Source organism: Apium graveolens, chromosome 6, assembly GCF_009905375.1.
Source record: "Apium graveolens cultivar Ventura chromosome 6, ASM990537v1, whole genome shotgun sequence".
Taxonomy (NCBI): Eukaryota; Viridiplantae; Streptophyta; class Magnoliopsida; order Apiales; family Apiaceae; genus Apium; species Apium graveolens.
The window spans coordinates 69677491-69696268 of record NC_133652.1 but is presented as its reverse complement, the minus strand read 5'-3'; positions in this window follow the sequence as shown (position 1 = coordinate 69696268).

Below are 18778 nucleotides of genomic sequence, written 5' to 3'. Positions count from 1 at the left end.
TTTCATTTTAGCTTAAACTTTTTTTAATAATATTATAGTCAAATATAGGGTAAAGGGCCTTCCTATCTGGTGGAATGATCAGCCCCCAGCCTATACGTGTTAGGTCCGGTCTTTTATACCCATATTCTACATATACTCTATTCTATTTTATGTTTTATTTTTTCTTCTTCCGGTAATTAAGGTCGCACACTTGCACCCCCCAAAAATCTCTTCTGTTTATAACCGTTGGGTTACATAAAATCAGCGAGCTTTTTTATTATTTGCCACCGTATGTATTATAATTAAAAAGAAATCGAATTACGGTCAATTTATTAATTTTAACTTTACAATAACACTATGATACTATATTTTTTATAATTTTAATTAAACACTTAATATATGTGTCACTAAAGAGTAAATATATTGTAATTCATGAAATAAATTTTTTAGTCATATTTTTCCATTTATATATATTGATTTAGTTAGTTTTATATTTCTAAATAATTAAACTTACAATTTAGATGATAATTTTGATCAGTATCTAACATAAAGTAAATCATTGTACGAAAAATATAAAAAAAAACAAGATATAATATGTATTTTATAAATAGTGTAGTATGTTTTTCGAGTGATCATTTTATTAAAATCTCCGATATTATATATAAGAACTAATTAAAAATATCAAATATAAAATTTACACTAATACGAAAAATAAACAAATAAAGTTTATAATGCGTGTTTATTCAATTAAAATTATATTGTTAGAACGTATACATAATATATATTTTTTTAAAAAAATGTTATATTTAATCATTTGACCAAATTGACAGTAAAAAATCAATTATGAGATAAATGAAATAGTATTAGATGTTTATTTTGAACTTAACATCATAATCTACTCGGTTTAAAAAAAAAAATTGAAAAAAAAAAAGTCATAGAAAAAAACCTGACAATCACTATCTATCGGATTTACAAGAATTCAATTTGTGGGAACACGATTATTTTTGCTTCAAATGTGGTCGTAATTATTCAAATTTCAGTTTCTCATTCTCCCAAAATTATAAATTTTCACTATTCTAAAATTTCAGAATGTTCACCATTCTCACACAGCTATTATTCTAGTAATAAATAACATCATCATAATATTTCGATTTGATAAGATTAGAATCACAATTAAACTTAATTAACAATGAATCTAATTTACAAACTCCTTTAAAAATCAAATATAATATATAGAATCTAGAATCCAGTATAGAACTTCTACGTATTTTTGTAACATTGAAATTGTGTATAGTAATGTTATATTTAAATATGATACTATAGTGTTTTTTAATATTACTTATATAAAAATGATTTTTTAATAAAATAATGGCATATATATATATTCTAAATTGACAAGTATCAGGTATCAATTAGAAATTTAATCGGCAAATTAAAAATTAATTGAAATGAAAAACGAATATATATAAAATTATTAATAATATTTAATATAATCTTTATCTATCTATACTATAGTATAAAAATCGGAAAATTGAAAGTTTGGTTTAACAGTTTTATATCTTCTGTCGTTTATTATTACTAATAACTAATCAATTACATCTTTCAATTAAAATTTCAATTACATTTTTTGACTAAAATATATTAACTTCTCTATTTTTTCAACTAAAATATCTTATTTTTTAAAAGTCTCTTGTAAATATAATCATGAACTCATGTATTTGACCACTTTTTAAATTATGTATTTATGTGAATAAATTAATTTCAATTTGATTGAGGTAGACTTCGTTCTTTGTTAGCTATTGAATATACCACAGAAGGGGTGAATGAACGGGGTGAATGTGTTTTCTTAGTTTTTGGTGAACAAAACAATTAATTATAGAGATATTAGAACATATAGCCCCCAACATATATGTGTTAGGTCCCCTCTTTTATACCCTATATATTCTACATGTACTCTATTCTATTTTATGTTTTACTTTTTCTTCTTCCGGTAATTAAGGTCGCACACTTGCACCCCACGAAAACACTCCAAAAATCTCTTCTGTGTTATAAACCTTGACTGAAAATATTAGTTATGTTTAATGTAAAGGAAGTATAGGAGAATAGAAGATAGAGAGAAAATTGTGTTGTATTTCATTAGCTAAATGAGCTATTTATAGTAGTTGCTTTACAAGACTTACTAAGTAAGTTATTCAAATTTTCTTCATTAAGTATTACAAAACTTCCTCGATAAGCTTTACAAGTCTTCCTCGATAAACTTTACAAATCTTCCTTGGTAAGATTTGAGAGACTTCCTCGATATGCTTTGACAATCACTTTATTTTTTATTCAAATATTTTATCACTCCCCCTTGATTATCAAATGCGAGTTATTGCAAAGATTGACTGCCTCGTTAAAACCTTGCAAGGAAAAACCCAGTGGGATAAAAACCTTGACGAAGGAAAAAAAGTACAGCCTCCCCCTGAATAAAATGTCTCACATTTTGACATTTTGATGTAGCAAACTTTTTAACCTCCGCATACCCATATTATTTCTTAGCTTCTCAAATGTTGATGTAGGTAGTGACTTTGTAAGTATATCCGCCAGATTATCGCATGAGCGAACTTGTTGAATATCAATATCACCATTTTCTTGAAGTTCATGAATGTAGAAGAATTTTGGCAATATGTGTTTTGTTCGATTCCCTTTAATATATCCTTCCTTAAGTTGTTTGATGCAGGCCGAGTTATCTCGAATAAAACTGTAGGACTGTCTGAAATACTTGATAATCCACATAATTCTCGAATATGTTGAATGACCGACCTTAGCCAAATACATTATCTGCTTGCTTCATGAATTGCTAGTTACTCTGCGTGGTTTGATGAAGTTGCGGCCATAGTCTGTTTTGTAGACTTCCAAGAGATAGCAGTATCACAATATGTAAATAGGTAACCTGTTTGTGATCGCCCAAAATGAGGATCTGACATGTATCCAACATCTGCATATCAAACTAGCCGTGATCTTCAATTATTTGGGAAGAATAGTCCAAGATCGATTGTCCCTCGAAGATATCTGAATATATGTTTTATTCCATCCCAATGCCTTTTAGTAGGGTCAGAACTAAATCTTGACAACAAGTTCACTGCAAATGCAATATCAAGCCGTGTGTTGTTTGCAAGATACATGAGAGCGCCAATTGCACTGAGATATGGAACTTCAGGTCCAAGAGTCTCTTCATCTTATTTTCTAGGACGGAAATGATCTTTTTCAACCTCGAGTGATCAAACAACCATTGGTGTGGTTAGTGGATGAGCTTTGTCCATGTAGAACCGATCAAGAATCTTTTCAGTGTAGTTTGATTGATGAACAAATATTCCTGAAGATAAGTGCTCCACCTGTATACCTAAACAAAATCTTGCACTTCCAAGATCTTTCATTTCAAACTCATTTTTCAAATAGTTAGCAACATTAGTAATATCTTCAGTAGTACCGATAATATTCAAATCATCCACATATACAGCAATAATAACAAAACCAATTGATGATTGTTTAATAAAAATGCAAGGACACACTTGATTATTAACATATCCATCATTCAATAAGTACTCACTAAGCCTGTTGTACCACATACGACCAGATTGTTTCAAACCATACAATGATCGTTGTAATTTAACAGAATATAAATGTCGAGGCTTAGTGTCCTCAATATTTAACCCTTCGGGAATTTTCATATAAATATCTGTAACACCCCCAAATCCGGGGTCGGGGATCCGGGTTGTCACGAGTTCCATTTCCCTTAATAACACACAATCTTAATAAACAATCAACTACTCCGTACTGTGACCCCACAATAAACACACACACCACAAGTTATAGTCTCGGAGATGAATATCCAAAAATAACACGAGTCATTTTATTCCACAATTATTTGCCATTACACCTTAAAAGGGTTTCTGAATAAATTTACATTTTTCTTGCCATTATTACAATTCATAAATATAGATAAGTCTGGTACATCAAAAGTTGAAAGCCTAGCCTATTGGTAGATCCTACCTCAGCTACAATGGCATCAACGCCTACAGGAAACTGCGGAACGTTTCCTATCCGCTCGAGAATTGGGAGCTTGATCCTGTTCATCTTGTCTATCTGATGTTGTGTGATGAAAGAAGAAAGCAAGGGAGAGCAACAAGCCCACCAAAATAATATGTATAATAATTAACAATATATGAGCATTCTCATAGTACTCGTGAAAGTCTTGGTCAAGAAGAAATGAACCAAGCTGATATCTTAACGCGACCAAGTCGCAAAATAATTCAGTATATATATACATATATTTTTCAAAATCTTGGAAGTCCTCTTCCATGCATAATAAACACAGAGTTCCCGTTTATAACTGTATAAAATATCATTGCAAGGTGATCTCATATATCTAACCTTGTCTCAACGTTTTTCCGAAAATCTTTGACATGCACATGATAATCATTTACTAGATATAAGTTTAAAAGATGAAGTTACAAGATACTCCAATATACTTATATCTTTCCGAATACTACTTGAACTACCACCGTTCAAGTTATAATTAGTTTCAAAAGTTCATCACATAGATGAGAATACAAGATAAGACTTGAATAGATTCAATCTTTGAAATATTATTGAATGAAATGAAGTTACGAGATACTTCATTAAGTCCCGATATATATATATATATATATATATATATATCTCATACATTTCCTGAAAACCTCTGTCATGTAAAGTATGAACAGAGTTGCAATATCCAATGAATTTTGGAAAGAAAATAATTTTGGCATAAACCCGATATCTTGCTGATCAGGCAAAGATACCAATAAGTAACCTTTTCTACTAGTAGATGGATGAATCCCCCACCGGTCATCACCCTGGCCACATAAGGACCTTGTGCTGGACCGCCACTCGGCCTCTTACGCGTTGATGGACTGCCACCCAGCCACTTACACTTTGATAGACCGTACCCCGGCCTGTCGCTTATGCCGACTCAATTAGATGGACTTACTTCCCGAACGTTGGGTAAGTAATCAATTCATTTATCAAAACAACAACCTTGTTGCGAATATAAAATACACCACAGAGCCGGATCCCTTAGATTTTTGAGCGAGTATTCAAGTCCCCTTCAAAAAGGAAGATCTTAAATTTGAAAACGAGTTTTGGGATCCGCTCTAACCTTTAAAAATCATTTTGAAGACTCGAAAACACTTTAAAGAGTGTTTGGAGTAATGCTGATTTAATAAAGTAAATCAGTCCCGATATATTAGAAAATATCTGAATATTATTAAATAATATTCCCATAAGGATAATCTCTATATAAATAACTTGAAGTAGAAGTTGTAAAACTTATACTTGAAATGAGTATTAAATAACCAAAGATATACTTATACGAAAGTACTATCTTTATTTGAATAATCAAAAATAAGTTTGATTATCGACACCTTATTCTTTAATAAAATAAAGAATATATTTCAGTAAATAATCGGAGTCATAGGTCCTCAAATGAATATTCAAATAATATTTAATAAATAATATAAAGTGAGTCATAAGTCATCGAATGAATATTCAAGTAATATTCATTAAATAATATAAAGTGAGTCATAAGTCCTCGAATGAATATTCAAGTAATATTCATTAAATAATATAAAGGAGTCATAAATCCTCGAATGAATATTCAAGTAATATTCATTAAATAAAATAAAAGGAGTCATAAGTCCTCGAATGAATATTCAAGTAATATTCATTAAATAATATGAAGTTATCGAATAAACCTTATTCGATTAATAGTTTTTAAAAACCATATCAATATATATATATATAAATATATATATATATATCATATACTCGGGAACATCTACTCCCGGTTTTAGAAAAGGGTTCACCTTTGGGTCCCCTATACTCAGGATATACGCAACTACTGTTTATCTCTAGCATAGGTATTATGCAACTAATAAGCATTTGAACCAACAGATATATAAGTCAAGAATACGAAACAGGCATGCATATATACCATATCACATGCTCCAATATATCGCAAGAATTTGCTAATAACAAATATGCATTTATCACAAGATCATGCATATACACATATACATCACAACAACAGTTATACGGGTAGAAAACTTTCCTGAGTGCTCCCGAATAGACTTAAGCTTAGAGTGGGTCCGATAACCTATGAACAATAACATAAGTCGGAATTAAACCCCGGTCGCTTAAGAAACTAGACTTTAACCATTTAGAGTCCTAACGTTCGCTTTCGCGCTTAACGATTTACTTGAGTCGCTCGAGTACTCTCGGCTCCACCATTTTTAATAAATTAACTATTAAGAATTTTAAAGCGATTCTTTCGCGAGTACCTTACCAACTGCCTAATCCACTTTACATAAATGTTTCATACCCCAAATAGTCATTTACAGTCCTTAACCAAGGTTTCAAAATAAGGCGAGGGGTAATGGTTCGGTCGCGAAACGCCGTTACTTAAAATGGTCGTTTCTCCTAAACCGTACATCGGATTCAAACGAACCACATATCAAAACGAAGCTCGTAACATGAACTATCTAATCATGGCATTGGTAAAAATCTAACAGGGAGTTCTCGGGTCCTGATGTTAAGAGCAAAAACAGTCTAAAGTAATCGGACATTACGACGGCTATGTTTACGCGATTTCCCAAATTTTTACCATTCCAAATCATATCAATCCAACTACCAATCAACAACAACTCAAGATAAACATCAATGCTACTGATTTCAGTCATAATAAGCTCAAGGATCTCAATCCAATCATATATTATAACATCTCCAAATTCAACTAAACTACTTAACAATTAAGCTCGAATCATGCTTATCATTCAAATTACTACTCATCCATCCAAACCATCTCCAAACTTCAACATTCAAACTTATTACTAAAGGGTGTGAAGATTTATACCTTTCTTGGAGGGTGAAAAGTTACTAGGAAGCCTTATGGAGCCTCCTACAAGCTTGATCTTTCCAAAGAAATCAAGAACACAAAGTTAGGCTTTAAAGTTTCTAAAAGTCCGATTGAAAGAACTGTAAAAATGAGGGTCTTACCATGCTTATTTGGACGAGACTTGTGAACTAGATGTTGAGAAACTCACTAACAAGTAAAGCAACATAGAGGCAAGTGTATAAAGAATTTAACAAGTTTAGGCCAAGACCACAATTAACAAAACAAAACATGCAGGTAAATAAAATCAGTAACTGAAATAACGTAGAGAGAAAGAAAGATGTACCCAAAACCATAGCTTTCAACAGTGACTGAAATAAAGGTTTACAGATACAAAACGCCAAGAAAATGATTACAGCTGAGTCACCAGGCCTTGCTCGAAGTCCTGGCTGCTCTTGAAGAGATTATTGCCCCCTACCTGCTGCGTTTGGGATGTGCGCAATATCTCCACCAGGATAAAACAGCTCGGAGTTTATGTTAACAGCAGCAACAAAACCTCCACTTCGACCAGCACCTCAGTTGCCGGAAAAAAACAGCACTTCAGGACTTATGGGAGAGAAATACAGAGAGGTTGAAGAGAAGAGATAAGAATGTAGTGTATCGTATTCATTCAGTTTAGCCTCTATTTATAGGAGAGGAAAAATGAAACTGTCCACACACTTAATGTCTGAATTAAACTGCTCCATTAATGAAAAAATCAAAACTGATCAGATTTTGAATTCATAAATGAAAAAATCAAAACTGAACAGCTTTTGAATTTAAATTATTTGTAACAGCTTTTCACATTAACACCCACATTATTATCAGAACTTAAGTTAAATTCTGATTTGACTCATCAGTACTTAAGTTCTGATTCGACTCATCAGTACTTAAGTTCTGATTCTGATATCAGAACTTGTTAAGTTCTGATTTTATTCATCAGTTCTTAAGTTCTGATTCTTATATCAGAACTTGTTACAGATCAGATTATTTGCAGGTTCAATATATTTAGACTACTTAGCCTATCAGAACCCAGCCCAATAATCCAATCACCGATAAATAAATTCGAATTAAAATAATTCTCAAATAAATAAAATCCTCGCCAAGGTCGCCTCGCGTACGCGAGACGCCGAGACATTCGCCCAAATCGCCCTTCGACCCTACCCGACCCGACCCGGTCCGGTGCGGTGCGGTGTGTGGCGGGGCGGGGCGCGCGTGTGTGTGTGTGTGTGCGCGTGAAGCACACAACAACACAATGGACCATCACACACCTTAGTAGTTGTATACTACTCATGTGGGTAATACCATATAAAGCACACAACCCCCTTTATTTATTTCAATGTGGGACAAACATTCTCAAATTTTCCAAGCTTTTCCAAGCTACTTTCATCTCTCATTTCATATGGATTTCATTAAGAAAATTCTTAAAACCATACATGAAAATTTAAGTTCAAATATCATTGAACAATTTCCAATCATTAGATTTTAGGATTAACATCAAGAACATAATTAAATTAAGCTCTAAAATCCTAATTTTCTAACAATCCCCCACAAATCCATACAGAAATGTGATCAATTTCCCATCATGACTTGTTTTTCAGAGTCGGTACCCTTCCGGGTTTGAACCCTCCTAATTCCTCTACTTCAATGGCTATCGGACTCAGATGGAATGTTTCACCTTGAATCTTAATCCGTTTAGTATAACCATATTCCATAGACGACGACAAGTCAAAGGTTATGGTGCCAATCTACGGCTTTGAGACATTAATGGTCATGTCTCGATCCTGTTCGTCGAATGCTTCAAGGATTAACCCTATCCTCTAATTGCGACCACACAATTACATTCGCTTAGCTGGGCATCTCCAGAGATATACTGCCTCTATCTCGTCAAATGACTTGATCCCATTCAGAGTTTCAACACTCTTGCTTTTCTGGCAGTGTCAGTACCTTCTAGGTTTACAGGGGATAGACTCAGATACTATAGTATCATCTATGTAGCAAAGGTACTACCAACTCATCCTTACAGCTTGTTATTACCCATTGAATACACTTCAAGGGATCTCCTCTCATGTGTATTGGGTTCCCACTGTTGATGAATTATGATGGGTTGACAATCCCATCCCCAACCTTGACTTAAGGACCACTGCAGGTTCCAGTCCTTTAGTAAGAGGATCAGCTATATTATTCTGAGTTCCTATGAACTCTATAGCTATGATCCTATCAGTCACTAAACCCCTTATAGACTTGAGTCTAACTTGGATGTGTCTCTTAGTTTTAGCATTATGCTTTTTACTGCTAATCTTGTCGATAGTTGTTCGACTATCACAGTGAATAGCAATAGCAGGAAGCGGTCTGCTTACTACAGGTATTGCAGACATAAGTCCATGTAACCATTCAGCCTCCGTCCCTGTGGCATCAAGTGCACACAACTCAGCCTCAAAAGTAGACCGAGTAACAATAGTCTGTCTGCTTGACTTCCAGGATATTGCTCCACCAGCCAAGGTGAACACGTATCCAGTCACTCCATTGGAACCAGACTTCTTAGCTATCCAACTTGCATCACTGTACCCTTCAAGCACACCAGGAAATCTCCTGTAGTGTAAACTAAGGTACATTGTGCCTTTTAGATATCTAAGTACTCTATCAAGAGCATCCCAATGAGTTCTGTTTGGACAGCTTGTATATCTCGCCAATTTAGACACAGAATATGAAATATCTGGTCTAGTACAGTTAGCAAGATACTGCAAGCTCCCAATAATCTGAGAATACCTTAACTGAGACACAGGCACTCCTGAAGTATTCTTGACAAGGGCAACTTTCGAATCATAAGGTGTACTAGCGATTCTATACTGTGAATAACCATATTTCTCAAGTATAGATTTCTCTATATAATGAGATTGAGTCAAGGTTATTCCTTCAGTGGACTGAATCAATTTGATTCCAAGAATCACACTTGCCTCACCCATATCCTTCATTTCAAAATGCCTTTTCAAGAATTCTTTAGTCTCGTTAATAATCTCAATATTGGTTCCAAACAATAAAATATCATCCACATATAGGCACAAGATAACACACTCATTACCTTTAACTTTAGTGTAGACACACTTATCACTTTCATTAATCTTATAACTGAAAGGCAATATAGTTTCATCAAACTTTTTATGCCAATCTCTGGGAGCTTGTTTCAAGCCATAGATGGACTTGATCAACTTACATACTTTCCTTTCATTGCCTAATGCAACAAATCCATCAGGCTGATCCATATAAATCTCTTCCTCAAGTTCACCATGAAGAAAAGCTGTCTTTACATCCATCTGATGAATGATAAGACCATGGACTGAAGCCAATGCTATAAGCATTCGGATTGTTACCATTCTTGCAACCGGAGAGTATGTATCAAAATAATCAATTCCTTCCTTTTGCTTAAAACCCTTAGCTACCAGTCTAGCTTTGTACTTATCTATTGAGCCGTCAGGATTCAACTTCCTTTTAAAGACCCATTTGCACCCAATAGTAGAACACCCAGGAGGGAGATCAACCAACTCCCATGTTCCATTGGAAACAATAGAGTCAATTTCACTCTTGACAGCGCCCTTCCAGTGCCTTGACTCAGAAGAATCCATAGCTTGCCGGAAAGTTAAAGGTTCGTCCTCGATATTGTAAGTGATGAAATCACCTCCAAAATCCTTGACTATTTTCGCACGCTTACTTCTCCTTGGTTCCTCTAATTCCTTAGGAATAGAGCTACTACTAGGTTCCGCCCCCACATTTGTCATCTTTTCCACATGATCAGGAATAGAACTTGATGTGTGAGTAGGATCTTCCTCAGAAGTCGTTTCAGGTATTCCAGTCTTCATAGGGTAGACATCCTCAAAGAATGTCGCATCTCAAAATTCAACTATCGTGTTTGCCACTATACCATCTATGTCAGATTTTAACACTAAAAATCTCATAGCTGTAGTGGTTTCAAGATAACCCAGAAAGATACAGTCAACAGTCTTTGGACCTAGTTTCTTTCTCTTGTGTTCAGGAACAAGCACCTTAGCAAGGCACCCCCACACACGAAGATACTTAAGACTAGTCATCCTGCCTTTCCATAACTCCAAGGGTGTTTTATCCATGTGTTTCAGAGGGACTCTATTCAAAATATGGCAAGCCGTATTTAGAGCCTCTCCCCACATGTATTTAGGCAACCCAGAGTTAATAAGCATACTATTAATCATATCTTTAAATGTTCTGTTCTTTCGCTCAGCAACCCCATTAGACTCAGGTGTGTATGGTGGAGTAACTTCATGAACTATACAATTGTTTGCACAAAATTCATTAAAAGCATTACTCGTATACTCACCACCTCTATCAGATCTCAATCTTTTAAGTAACTTACTAGTTTGTTTTTCTACTTCAGTTTTATATATAATGAATTTACTAAGTGCTTCATCCTTATGTCTAAGTAAATAAACATAACAATATCTACTACTATCATCTATAAAAGTAATGAAGTATCTAAACTGGTCCTTGGTCAACACACCACCAAATTCACAAATATCAGTGTGTACTAAATCTAACAAGTCTGAATCCCTAACAACATTATGAAAAGGTTTCCTTATCTGTTTAGCAGACACACATACTTGACATTTAGAATTCTTTTCTATGGTATATTTTGGAATCAACTCTAAGTTCATCATGTTCTTAAGAGCACCAAAGTTTAAATGACCTAGTCTAGCATGCCATATATTTGAGGATTCAATACAATTAACAGTAGGAATAACATTATTATTCAAACTTCCCAAAACGGGATCCGCATTAATAACAAATAAACCATTTGACAAGTAACCCTTGCCAAAGAATGTACCAGTGTGAATAAGAACTACTTTATTACACTTGAACGAAATTTCAAAACCACTAGAAACTAAACAGCTTCCACTTATTATATTTCTACGCATGTCGGGAACATGATGCACTCTCGTCAGAGATAGAATACGTCCTGAAGGGAACTTCAGATCCACGTTTCCAACTCCATGTACTTGAGCAACACTAGCATTCCCCATCTTCACAGTCAAGCTATGACTCTGTTGATAAGATACAAATAAACTAATATCAGCACAAATATGTACATTAGCTCCAGTATCTATCAACCATTCATTTGACAGATAGGTAGAAAATATCACAGGGTTGTAGGATACATACCGGTCAACGTTGGTTTCAGAAGCCGTAGCCTCACCAACAACCATGTTCACTACAGGCCCACTTGCGGTTCCAAGCACAACATTTGCTTGTGCTACCTCGGTTTTCTTCGCTTTCTTCGTAGGGCAGTCCTTACTCCAGTGCCCAACCTGCCCACAAGACCAGCATGGTTTGTTTGCCTTGGGTTTCTTGGCCTTGTCCTTGTCACTCTTAGGTTTATTACTATTAGCTTTCTTAGCAAAAGCCTTCCTCTTTTGTCCTACAGTTACTATGTTTACCTTCGAGGTACCGTGTTCAGTTGGCATCACATGTCCCTGTTTGGACTTGTGTTGTTCTTGCACCGAGATGTCCAGCATAAGGTTGGTCCAGGTGATCTCTCATTTCTGTCTTTTCAGGGAGAGAGAGAACTCTTCCCAAGACTTCGGAAGCTTTTCAATCACACTCATCACCTTGAACTTCTCCGGGAGATTCATTCCAGACTCCTTCAAAGCATGCACTATCATCTCGAACTCATGCACCTGCTCAGTCATGGACTTATTGTCCACCAGCTTGAACTCGAGGAACCTTGCCACAGAATACTTTTCTAGACCTTGTGAGTCAGTATTATGTGTCTGGTCCAGCTTCTCCCATAAGAGTTTTGCAGAGTAGGCATCAGAAGAATAGACATCAAACAAAGTGTTTGTTAGTGCCGCCAGAATGGCCGCCCTAGCCACTCCATCCTTCTCAGCCCACTTCGCAAAAGCCTTAACTGTGTCAGCCTTCTCTTGATCCACTACTGGTTTCTCATATTCCACAACCGGCCACAGACCCTTTATAGTCAACCACAACTTCATCCTTTTCTGCCAGCGAGAAAAGCCAATGCCACCGTTAAATTTCTCCGGTAAACCGGTTAGTTCAACAGCTTGTGGGAAACTATAGGTGGTCCAATCAATGGCCCCAGCAGTTACACTCGAACTGCTACCACCACCAACGATAACCTCACTTTCGTTAACCATTATGCTAAATTCTAAATAACCAATAATCTCTTCAAGAATGTTGAGAAACTCACTAACAAGTAAAGCAACATAGAGGCAAGTGTATAAAGAATTTAACAAGTTTAGGCCAAGACCACAGTTAACAAAACAAAACATGCAGGTAAATAAAATTAGTAACTGAAATAACGTAGAGAGAAAGAAAGATGTACCCAAAACCATAGCTTTCAACAGTGACTGAAATAAAGGTTTACAGATACAAAACGCCAAGAAAATGATTACAGCTGAGTCACCAGGCCTTGCTCGAAGTCCTGGCTGCTCTTGAAGAGATTATTGCCCCCTACCTGCTGCGTTTGGGATGTGCGCAATATCTCCACCAGGATAAAACAGCTCGGAGTTTATGTTAACAGCAGCAACAAAACCTCCACTTCGACCAGCACCTCAGTTGCCGGAAAAAAAACAGCACTTCAGGACTTATGGGAGAGAAATACAGAGAGGTTGAAGAGAAGAGATAAGAATGTAGTGTATAGTATTCATTCAGTTTAGCCTCTATTTATAGGAGAGGAAAAATGAAACTGTCCACACACTTAATGTCTGAATTAAACTGCTCCATTAATGAAAAAATCAAAACTGATCAGTTTTTGAATTCATAAATGAAAAAATCAAAACTGAACAGCTTTTGAATTTAAATTATTTGTAACAGTTTTTCACATTAACACCCACATTATTATCAGAACTTAAGTTAAGTTCTGATTCGACTCATCAGTACTTAAGTTCTGATTCGACTCATCAGTACTTAAGTTCTGATTCTGATATCAGAACTTGTTAAGTTCTGATTTTATTCATCAGTTCTTAAGTTCTGATTCTTATATCAGAACTTGTTACAGATCAGATTATTTGCAGGTTCAATATATTTAGACTACTTAGCCTATTTCAGAACCCAGCCCAATAATCCAATCACCGATAAATAAATTCGAATTAAAATAATTCTCAAATAAATAAAATCCTCGCCCAGGTCGCCTCGCGTACGCGAGACGCCGAGACATTCGCCCAAATCGCCCTTCGACCCGACCCGGTCCGGTGCGGTGCGGTGCGTGGCGGGGCGGGGCGCGCGTGTGTGTGTGTGTGTGCGCGTGAAGCACACAACAACACAATGGACCATCACACACCTTAGTAGTTGTATACTACTCATGTGGGTAATACCATATAAAGCACACAACCCCCTTTATTTATTTCAATGTGGGACAAACATTCTCAAATTTTCCAAGCTTTTCAAAGCTACTTTCATCTCTCATTTCATATGGATTTCATTAAGAAAATTCTTAAAACCATACATGAAAATTTAAGTTCAAATATCATTGAACAATTTCCAATCATTAGATTTTAGGATTAACATCAAGAACATAATTAAATTAAGCTCTAAAATCCTAATTTTCTAACACTAGAGTTGTAGGCCATCTCAATACCTTTCCAACGAGCTATAGAACACAACATTTGAGTGAGTATTGAAGGAGATATGGCAGTTTAAAGTTGCTGGGTTTGTTTTGGCCGAGAGCTTTTGCTCTTGGAAGCAAAAGTCAACTTCTAATTTTTGTGTTTTATGATATTTGCTTGGTTGCTTCTACTTTTTGCCTTGGAAAATGTTTTAGCTTTTTACCATGGTAAATTTTACATGGCCCAAAATCAACCAACAAAACAAAACCCCTTGTCATGCTTATGTCATCTTGCACATGTCATAATGCTTCCACTTGTCCACACCTTGTTGGTTTGATAACATCATCATCCCTAACCTCCTTGATTAACTCCTAATTGCTTGCCTAATGACCGCTGATCTGTTATACGGTTCGCTTAACTTTTGTTTTCGTTTATCGTTTGAGGGATCATACCCGGGATCTTATTACTTAGGTTTCTTTAACCTTTCTCAATACATTATATTCCTTTCATTATCCTCTCTTATAATCCTTGAATTTAAATCCTTTTTATTCTGTTACCTTATACTCAATTCTTTCTGTATCTGGTAGATTTTCGGGAAAAATCAAAGTGTTCGAATTTGGATTCCGTCCCGGAATCAGATAGAAAATGAATAGGGATACTTTCTTAGCATTACACTTTCTAACTCTCAAGTAAATTTTTCCCACATTGTGGTTCTTCCATCAAACTCTGAATAGTTTGATAACCCTTCTCCTAAGCACTTGTTCCTTTTTAAATCTATAACCCTTCCTGGTTGCTCCATATAGGTTACGTCTGGTTGCATGTCTATGCGCTCATATGCCCCTATTTATCTGGCATCCGAATTACACTTCCTTAACATTGATACGTGAAACATGTTATGACTTGCTACATGTTCTGGGGTAAGGCTAGCTCATATGCTAACTTCCCAATACTTCTTAATATATCCAAGGGTCCGACAAATTGTGGACTTAACTTTCCTTTCTTTCCGAATCTCATCAATCCTTTCCAAGGGTTTCCAAGGGGATACCTTTAACAACACTAGGTCCCCTACTTCCTATTCTTTGTCCTTTCATGTCAAATCAACATACTTCTTATGTCCATCTTGGGTTACTACCAGCCGTCCTCTGATTAGATCTATTATATCCTTGGTCCTTTGGACTACTGCGGGTCCGAGCATCTTGCGCTCTACAACTTCATCCTAACATAAGGGAGATCGACATTGTCTTCCCTCAAGGATCTCATAAGGTGACAACTCGATAATGACATATGATCTATTGTCGTAAGAAAACTCAATCCGTGTTAAGTGATCATTCCAATTTCTTTCAAGTCTATTGCACAGACTCTCATTATAGCTTTTAGCATTAGAGCTTTTGCTTCTCAATACCCATTCTTTTCCAGTTCGTAATCGCTACTACCTTCCGTTCCTAATATTATACTGGTTATACTTTTACTCGTTAGCGTTCTATAACCTTTTAATAACCTCGTCAACCTTAGTATCACGAATGTGTTTCCATTCCGAATACCATCACAACTTTACTACTCCTTTTTCAGCTGCTTCTATCTTCGTAAGCTTAATCCTTCATATAGAAGTAAAATAATTTATTGAGAGATCACTAAGATCATGAACACTTGTTATATCGCATAGTTAGTACAGAAGGTGGCCAGCCTTTAGTAGTTGACAAGCAATTAAACAACATGTGGTATCCTACTAGGCTTCTATCACACAGATAGATAGTCATTCAGCAATACCTCCCCTTCTGGAAGGGTTGTTCTTCTCAACTTACATGAAATGAAAATGAGAGAAAAGAACGAATTGAAGAGAATTGTATACATAAAAAAAATATACTGCCACAAAATATCTGGCTTGGAACCTACCTCTGAACTATAGAGGTTTGTCATAGGAGAACAAAACATATATGTATTTATTGTTAGAAAATTAGGATTTTAGAGCTTAATTTAATTATGTTCTTGATGTTAATCCTAAAATCTAATGATTGGAAATTGTTCAATGATATTTGAACTTAAATTTTCATGTATGGTTTTAAGAATTTTCTTAATGAAATCCATATGAAATGAGAGATGAAAGTAGCTTTGAAAAGCTTGGAAAATTTGAGAATGTTTGTCCCACATTGAAATAAATAAAGGGGGTTGTGTGCTTTATATGGTATTACCCACATGAGTAGTATACAACTACTAAGGTGTGTGATGGTCCATTGTGTTGTTGTGTGCTTCACGCGCACACACACACACACACGCGCGCCCCGCCCCACCACGCACCGCACCGCACCGGACCGGGTCGGGTCGAAGGGCGATTTGGGTGAATGTCTCGGCGTCTCGCGTACGCGAGGCGACCTGGGCGAGGATTTTATTTATTTGAGAATTATTTTAATTCGAATTTATTTATCGGTGATTGGATTATTGGGCTGGGTTCTGAAATAGGCTAAGTAGTCTAAATATATTGAACCTGCAAATAATCTGATCTGTAACAAGTTCTGATATAAGAATCAGAACTTAAGAACTGATGAATAAAATCAGAACTTAACAAGTTCTGATATCAGAATCAGAACTTAAGTACTGATGAGTCGAATCAGAACTTAAGTACTGATGAGTCGAATCAGAACTTAACTTAAGTTCTGATAATAATGTGGGTGTTAATGTGAAAAACTGTTACAAATAATTTAAATTCAAAAGCTGTTCAGTTTTGATTTTTTCATTTATGAATTCAAAAACTGATCAGTTTTGATTTTTTCATTAATGGAGCAGTTTAATTCAGACATTAAGTGTGTGGACAGTTTCATTTTTCCTCTCCTATAAATAGAGGCTAAACTGAATGAATACTATACACTACATTCTTATCTCTTCTCTTCAACCTCTCTGTATTTCTCTCCCATAAGTCCTGAAGTGCTGTTTTTTTTCCGGCAACTGAGGTGCTGGTCGAAGTGGAGGTTTTGTTGCTGCTGTTAACATAAACTCCGAGCTGTTTTATCCTGGTGGAGATATTGCGCACATCCCAAACGCAGCAGGTAGGGGGCAATAATCTCTTCAAGAGCAGCCAGGACTTCGAGCAAGGCCTGGTGACTCAGCTGTAATCATTTTCTTGGCGTTTTGTATCTGTAAACCTTTATTTCAGTCACTGTTGAAAGCTATGGTTTTGGGTACATCTTTCTTTCTCTCTACGTTATTTCAGTTACTGATTTTATTTACCTGCATGTTTTGTTTTGTTAACTGTGGTCTTGGCCTAAACTTGTTAAATTCTTTATACACTTGCCTCTATGTTGCTTTACTTGTTAGTGAGTTTCTCAACATTCTTGAAGAGATTATTGGTTATTTAGAATTTAGCATAATGGTTAACGAAAGTGAGGTTATCGTTGGTGGTGGTAGCAGTTCGAGTGTAACTGCTGGGGCCATTGATTGGACCACCTATAGTTTCCCACAAGCTGTTGAACTAACCGGTTTACCGGAGAAATTCAACGGTGGCATTGGCTTTTCTCGCTGGCAGAAAAGGATGAAGTTGTGGTTGACTATAAAGGGTCTGTGGCCGGTTGTGGAATATGAGAAACCAGTAGTGGATCAAGAGAAGGCTGACACAGTTAAGGCTTTTGCGAAGTGGGCTGAGAAGGATGGAGTGGCTAGGGCGGCCATTCTGGCGGCACTAACAAACACTTTGTTTGATGTCTATTCTTCTGATGCCTACTCTGCAAAACTCTTATGGGAGAAGCTGGACCAGACACATAATACTGACTCACAAGGTCTAGAAAAGTATTCTGTGGCAAGGTTCCTCGAGTTCAAGCTGGTGGACAATAAGTCCATGACTGAGCAGGTGCATGAGTTCGAGATGATAGTGCATGCTTTGAAGGAGTCTGGAATGAATCTCCCGGAGAAGTTCAAGGTGATGAGTGTGATTGAAAAGCTCCCGAAGTCTTGGGAAGAGTTCTCTCTCTCCCTGAAAAGACAGAAAGGAGAGATCACCTGGACCAACCTTATGCTGGACATCTCGGTGCAAGAACAACACAAGTCCAAACAGGGACATGTGATGCCAACTGAACACGGTACCTCGAAGGTAAACATAGTAACTGTAGGACAAAAGAGGAAGGCTTTTGCTAAGAAAGCTAATAGTAATAAACCTAAGAGTGACAAGGACAAGGCCAAGAAACCCAAGGCAAACAAACCATGCTGGTCTTGTGGGCAGGTTGGGCACTGGAGTAAGGACTGCCCTACGAAGAAAGCGAAGAAAACCGAGGTA